The 7,973-nt window shown below is 36.7% G+C and overlaps 1 protein-coding gene across 4 annotated transcripts in view; it reads right to left on the bottom strand.

Moving 5' to 3' along the window:
* LOC115218871 overlaps positions 1-2,243 on the bottom strand; it is a 27,777-nt gene extending 25,534 nt beyond the window's left edge. For 3 of the 4 annotated variants that reach the window (XM_029788846.2, XM_036508720.1, XM_029788847.2), the window contains exon 1: positions 1,749-2,236. The gene's annotated coding sequence lies outside the window, so the exon portion shown is untranslated. Of the gene's footprint in view, positions 1-1,748 lie in introns of all 4 variants that reach the window. The other variant, XM_036508719.1, reaches the window with a different exon arrangement.
* Positions 2,244-7,973: the final 5,730 nt, after the last annotated feature.

Here is a 7,973-nt window from a genome sequence, read left to right as displayed (position 1 = left end):
TGAGAGCGAAAGAGACTAAGAGGAAGCGATTTTACGACGAGAAGGTTTCACTTTGAAGTCGGCCTGTGTGTGATTGATGGGGTGTGGGAGACAGACAGTATGTTGTGTAAGTGAAGTGCTTCTGTTAGTGTGTGTGAAGAGACAGACATACATATACACATACACCGAGTAAAAAATTACTATGAATCGGCCATACATACATACATACACACACACACATAGATACATACACACACACACATACATACACACACACACACATACTTACACACACACACACACACATAGATACATACACACACACACATACATGCAGACATACATATACACATACACCGAGTAAAAAATTACACTGAATTGACCATACATACATACACATACACACATACATAGATACATAACATACACACACACACATACATGCAGACATACATATACACATACACCGAGTAAAAAATTACGATGAATCGGCCATACATACATACATACACACACACATACTTACACACACACACACACACATACATGCATACATACATATACACATACACCGAGTAAAAAATCAGTTATCTCTCTCTTTCACACATTACTCTCTCTGTCTCTTCACACACACTAACAGAAGCACTTCACTTACACAACATACTGTCTGTCTCCCACCCCATCAAACACACACAGGCCGATTTCAAAGAGAAACCTTCTCGTCGTAAAATCGCTTCCTCTTAGTCTCTTTCGCTCTCATTACTTATGTAAAAAAATAAGTTTTTTACGGAAATCGACGGAAATCTGTGCTACGACATGCGAAACTTCGCCATACTGGCTTATATATATACTTATACATATATATGCATATATATACATACACACATATATATACATATATATACATACATATATATACACATATATATACATATATATACACATATATATATATATACACATATATATATATACACATATACATATATATATACACACATATACATATATATATATATATATACATACATATACGTGTGTGTGTGTGTATACATAATTAGTGTGTCATGTTAATATGAAGTGAAACTATGTGTGAAGCATATAAATGTTGACCTGAGTATGTGTGCTTGTTTGGATGCGTTTGTCTTATGGATGAGTTAATACGATGTATACACACATGCATCCCATACATCCAGACACACATTTATATATACTATATACATACATCACATAATATCTATCGTGGTACTTTATATCAATAAAGGATTTCCTTATAAATTCCATTTTCCCTCGCCATTGAAACAAGACGGATTTTAAGATTATCAAAACCGCCGAAATCACACTGGAATCGTGTATATAATGGAAAGAGCAGGATAAGATGGATGGAATGGCTGAGGGATACATAAACACATCAGATGGAGGCACCAGTAACTAAAATCTAATTGCAGGAAGGAATCAGATTTCAACCAAGAATTTACCATCAATCGACAAATCCTTTTACAGAATGTTTTTTTTTTTTAATATGTGATGTTTTATACTAATATAGCGATTTCGAAAAAGATATGTGGGAGGCTAGCAAGATTACGAAAATGTTATGTTGTTATTGTGAAGTTAATATATTTAAAAAAACAACAATGATTTCTTTCATTAGCCAGCAGAGCATAGATTGGGGAGACATCACAAGGACAGTCAATAATTTTCGTGGAGGTTTATATAACAAAAGATACGGAGAAATAATAATATTGAAAATTATCCGAAACAGTACATACCTGCGTAATGTGTAAGAATTCAACGTGAAATCATTTAAAGAATTTGCAAAGAAAATATATAAGAGTTAAAGTTGGTGGACAGTGTAAGAATTAACAATAGTCAGTATATGATGTTAAATGAAATCAAGCACGTTGTCAATTGTTTTTTTTTTTTCACAGAATGCCAACGTTACTGTTGTATTGACGTGGTAAGAAGACTGCCTCTTCTACCACCACCACCAACAACAACAACATTCACAGCAGCAGCAGCACAGACTAGCAAAGGCCAATTAGAAGATGAAGGGTACTGGCTGACTGTTTAAGATGTGACTAATTGCCACCGAATAAACTTAGATTTTATTCTCGTTAACTGCAGTAGCCTCGCCACTGGTGGCGGCTTTCCTAATTTTGAATCGAATCTTCCCTTTAACTGAAATCTCATTCAATAAATGATATTAAAAGTGTGGCAATCATTCGTTTTTGGTCTCGCATGTCACTGGTCATTCGTTAATTTCCGTGAAAAATTTTTATTCATTTACTTTTGTTAAAGTGAGATAGAATTTTTTTTTTTACGGAGACCAACGAATGTGACATGTGAAAGCAAAAATGATTGCCGATAAAAAGATTGGATCTTTTCCTTTTGAACGGCACATGTCAACACAATTTCTAGTTAATTAAACACTTTAAAACTTCGTATACTGGTAGAATGTGTTTATAAAACATTTTTTTCTTTTGGCTTTCTTGATAAAATTGTAATTCGTTTGTTTAACGTAGTTTAATTTTTCGAATTTTAACTAATTAATTGCCTCTAATTAAGCTAAAATCATTTGCTGCGTCTAAAACTGAGACAACATCCTTTACTAACCTTAACCCTCACCTTCACCCTAACCCTAAATTTTAGCCTTTCGTTTTTGTTTTTTTCTTAATTGTTAAATTAATTTAAGGATAACAATTAAGAAAAAAAAACGAAAGCAATGGAAAATAATTTAAACAATTAACAAACAAAATAATTCTATAATTTTATACACACGCTTTCCGTGTGTGTATAAAATTATAGAATTATTTTGTTTGTTAATTGTTTAAATTATTTTCCATTACTTTCGTTTTAGCCCTTCGTTATTTTACACGCGTAACAATTAAGAAAAAAATTTAGGGTTAGGGTGAGAGTGAGGTTGAGGGTTAGGGTTAGTGACGGGATGTTGTCTCAGTTTTAGACGCAGCAAATGATTTTAACTCACTAGAGGCGATTCATTGGTTAAAATTCGAAAAATTAAACTACGTTAAACAAACGAATTACAATTTTATCAAGAAAGCCAAGAGAAAAAAACGTTTTATTTTGACACATTCTACCAGTATACGAAGTTTTAAAGTGTTTAGTTAACTAGAAATTGTGTTGACATGTGCCGTTCAAAAGGAAAAGATCCAAAAGATTCGTTTTCGGTTGTTTTTGCTGGTTTCTGCTTAATTTTCCAAAGAAATTTAGAAAAATTTACCAAAGTTAAAAGGATAATTGATATTTTCAATTAAAAACTTCTGTAATTAATTGTCTTTATCATGTTTGGCGCAAACTATTGTAGAATTCTGTGTGTGTGTGTGTGTCTGAGCAAGCGTGCCAATAATTTCTACATGATATTGTTAAATCCTATATGGTTATTTATACTAAGGTTAGAACAAGAGGAATTATCAAAGATACTGCAAATTTGACCTATACCGGGATTTTTTTTTAACCCTCTCCCTTTAAAATTGCTGGCTTCATATTCTTAAGTTAGAAACGGTATATTTGTTAAGGCGGCAAGCTGGCAGAATCATTAGATCGTCAGGACAAACTGATGCTTTACGTTATTTCTGCCAACAGTTTACCTCTCTACATTGTCAGATCAAATTGCACTGAATCGAGACTGGGTTTCATCTTTATAAGATCGATATTAAGCTTTACTCAGATAATGGGATCAACTAACCACGTCCTTTCAATATTGCTGATCCTGTACCTAAATTACAAACAATATAGTTATTTCGTGAGTTTTAACTTTTCATTTTAGTAACGTCTAGTTAGCATATTCAGTTTTTTTTTTTTTTTCAGGCTACTTGTATAAACATATCATCGACCTTAGAAAATATTTCCTTTCCTGCATGAATTGTTGCTTATTATAGTTCAGAACACAATGTACTTACAGTTTGGTAATGGTTGAATAATTATTTCTATGTTCGGTTGACCAGATCAACTGGAGTAACCGAGATAGTGCCAGTTGTGTGTGTGTGTGTGTGTGTGTGTGTGTGTGTGTAGGGGAGGGAATGCCAAAAGCCCAAATTGTGTTTTGGAGTGGAGCCACTGAGGGTCGCGGCTGTTGTCGGTGGAAATGATCTGGATTCTGGTTGTTGTAGAGTTACTCATCATATGACTGGTACCCTTGGTGTCATATTTTTGCCACCATGGGGTAATATCAGGAAATATGGCAGATATACAATAATCACAAGCTAACTGCTTAGTGCTTAAATAAAAATGATGAAAGGAAAACTAATTTTCGAAACAAAAATATTAATTACCTTATAACAAAATTAAACGAGCACTCAGAACAAACCGCTGCCAAGGCAACACTAACGTCCTCTCAACGACTAGTCGGAGGTAATTTTTAAAATGAGAATCTCTGAAATAAACTTGACTACTCTCACAAACGAGCATACCAAAAATGAAACCAACCGCTCTCATAAATTAAGTAAAAACACAGGAAAAATAATCCAGAATCCTCGTCTGGTACTGGATCAATTCCAAAATCTAATCAGTTCATGCCAGTTAAGAGGCCAAACATCCCTGAAAATTTCATCCAAATCCATCCAGTGGCTCTTGAGATATCTTGTCCACAGTCAACAAACAAACATGACTGAAAACAATACCTCCGCCTTTGCTAAGGTGGAGGTAATAAAACAAATTCTTCCTTTGTATAACTGCTCTGTCATTTGTTCCTTCTCTCCATCTGTCTCCGTGGTTCCTTCTCTCTCACTGTGTGTGTCTGCACAGTGTTCTTTTGCTCATTTCCTCAAGACTAATCTCAGTAAAAGAACACTGTGCGAAATTGATCTTGTGGAATCTACTTCATGTTGATGCAAGAAGAGGAAAACGTCGTTACACTTCCATCGACAACTTAATTGCAGACACTAGTCTGGAATGTATCCAGGAGTTTGAGTCAGTGATGGTGGACCGAGAAGGGTGGCAGGTGGACTTTGTTGCTGTGGCCTGGGTTGGAACCCAGCCCTAATAATAATAATTACTCATTGCCTGTCACCAAACTTAGTATGTACAGGGTGGTCCTAAAGTCTTGTCACTCCCTACTCAAAAGTAATAAGAACAATAGAACAGTATAATAATATCAAACACATGCCCTAGTTTTAGTACTTTCACTTTCGATGACACTGACACTGTCACATATAGAGAAGGTCTCTATGAAAACCACCATTTTCGTGGCACAAAATGATACAGCACCATGTCCTGTGTGGTATCTTACGAAGCAGTGCTTTGGTGATTGTTGCAAAGGCTGCTGAAACAGCATCCTTCAATTGTTGGGTATTCTGACGCATGTCATCATCATCATCGTCGTCGTCGTTTAACGTTTTCCATGCTGGCATGGGCTGGATGGTTTGACTGAGGGCTGGTGAGCCAGAAGGTTGCACCAGGCTCCAATCTTGATCTGGTAAAGTTTCTACAACTGGATGCCCTTCCTAATGCCAACCACTCCGAGAGAGTGCAGTGGTTGCCTTTTACATGCTACTGGTATGAGGGTCAGTCAGGCAGTACTGGCATCAACCATGCTCAGATGGTACTTTTTACGAGCCACCAGCACAGGAGCCAGTCAGGCGGCACTGGCATCAACCATGCTCAAATGGTGCTTTTTATGTGCCACCAGCATAGAATCCAGTTAGGTGGCACTGGCAACGACCATGCTCAAATGGTGTATTTTATGTGCCACCAGCACAGGAGACAAGCAGCACTGGCAACGATCACACTCAAATGGTGCTTTTTAAAGTGCCAATCAGGTGGCTATATTGTCCCTCTATTGTTCCCATTACTTTCCAGTAGTGGGTGACAAGACTTTAGGACCACCATGTACATACATTCACCCTGCACTGATGTTGGTTCTCTCGATCCTTGTTTTACTCTCTTGTGACAATATTTGTTTAAGCATGTGTTTATTGCTAGTCTGCGAAAGAAGGTAGTTTAAAACTGATCTTAAAAAGGTTACGAAAGTTAAAAGTGCAATCTATTTTCAAATTTAATCTTTTCGTTACCAACCCAGCTCTGGCTCTGTAGTACAAAAGTTCTGAATTAAAATCTTCCACCAAACCTTAGTCACAATTTATGTTCCTAACACTAGCTTAACGATAACTAAGTTATTTTAATAAATCCTTTGTTATATTTAAAATTAATTGAAAGAAACACAGAGGATCTCAAAATAAATACAGTAATGAAAGGGTTAACTTCATTACTTCATAGCCGTATGGCTCTACTGATTCAATGGGATCCTACAAACCTGGAGGCTGTACAGGTCCCGAATATCTGCTTTGGCAAGGTTTCTTTACAGAGTATACTGGGTATTTCTTTCATGGCACCAGCACCAGTCATCATCCTCATTGTTCGACCGTGGTCGAGACAATGGAATTTACTATATTACGCCAGACTTCATGGTCCATCATAGCATTACGGAGGTCCTGTTGCTGGATGCCTGTATCCCTGGAGATTACATCAGGGTAGGAGAGTGTGCACCCTCTGGTATCGCGAGCAGATGGCTTCCAGAAGAGAAGAGTAGAAATTACCTCGTTTTCAGCTCTACAGCAATGTCCAGCAAACTGGACTCTCCTACCTTTCACAAGAGATGATACAGGTGGTAATTTCCCATATATTTGTACTTTGGTTGGATGACGCTTTCACGAGAGATTTTGAGCTCTCATAAGGAGGCGAGTGTAAGTTCCATCCAACCGCCTCTCAAGCTTCTTTGATAACGTCCAGGTTTCTGAACCATATAGTAGAATTGGTTCGACCGTGGCTTTGAAGATTTTAAGTTTGAAATCTCTACTTAGATTTGATGACCAGATCTTATGCATATCCTTACAGGCTGACCAGACCATACCCTTTCTAGTTAGAAAATCTTTTTCAGATGATGATATGTATGCCCCAAGATATTTATAATCAGAAACCAGTGAGTTCACCAAGTTAGTCGCAAGTAAAGATCCCTTGACCGAGTGAGAGTGCCGCATTGAGTGAGGCAGCTTTGTGCCATGTGCTGAGAAACAAGAAAAGCTGTCCGGCAGCAGATAAAATATATGGCCACCCCTGCTGAAAGAGAGGAAGGACAATGGAGGTAATGTATCAGGACATACCCTCAAGGTACAAGAATAAGGAAAGAATAGGGGCAGGGAATAAGGAAAGCCGGGTGAGTAGGTAGCTTTATAAGAGTGTGAAAGGAGAATGACAACTGGGGTGGGGGTGGGGAGAAATATAGGAGGGGTCTGGAAGGAGGAGGAGGAGATGATAGGTAACCAATATTTTATAATTCGTTGAGGCTACAAAAACATTTAACTGGTTTTCGTTTGTTTTTTTTATCCTTTCTTCTTTCTGGTTGTTGTGCTTTTATTTACGGTTTGTTCTTTAGTATAGGTTTTATTATACACTTTCCTCAGTCAATCAGGTCCTGCAAATATCGTTGCAGGTGTTTCAATTAATTAAGTAAATATATACATAACTGTAATTTGTAATTAAGTTCTCACAGCTGTGGTGTCTTTGATTAAATCAACCAAACCTCCCTCAACTCTGACAGGTCTAGCAACCATGTGGAGATTTTATTCTTGACTCATGATGGCAATATGGAGATTCAAATGGTTTGCAGGTGTGTGATAATGAATATGTAGGTATGCTGTGGATTTTTAAACATAAAATTTAACATTTTAAAAAACATCCATGTTTTTACTTAAGTGTCTTAAAAGTAAAAACATATTGTTTTGAATTTAGTTAGGCCACAAAAAGTTGTGTAAAATAAAATAATAATCCTCTGCATTTATTTTCCTAACTTTTACTTTTGATATTCACTATTGCCCAGGATCCAGCAACAGCATTCCGGATGCATTCACAAGGGTACGCTGTTCAGCAATTAGTTCACATTCACTTTATGAGTTACATGCAGCACTGTGCCATCCTGGTGTAGTACGACTTCATCATTTCGTCCGCAGTAAAAATCTTCCATATTTGTTAAAGAACAT

Source organism: Octopus sinensis, linkage group LG14 (genome assembly GCF_006345805.1).
Source record: "Octopus sinensis linkage group LG14, ASM634580v1, whole genome shotgun sequence".
In the NCBI taxonomy this organism is placed as follows: Eukaryota; Metazoa; Mollusca; class Cephalopoda; order Octopoda; family Octopodidae; genus Octopus; species Octopus sinensis.
The sequence above is the reverse complement of the archived record's forward strand: the minus strand, read 5'-3'. Positions and strand labels throughout refer to the sequence as shown.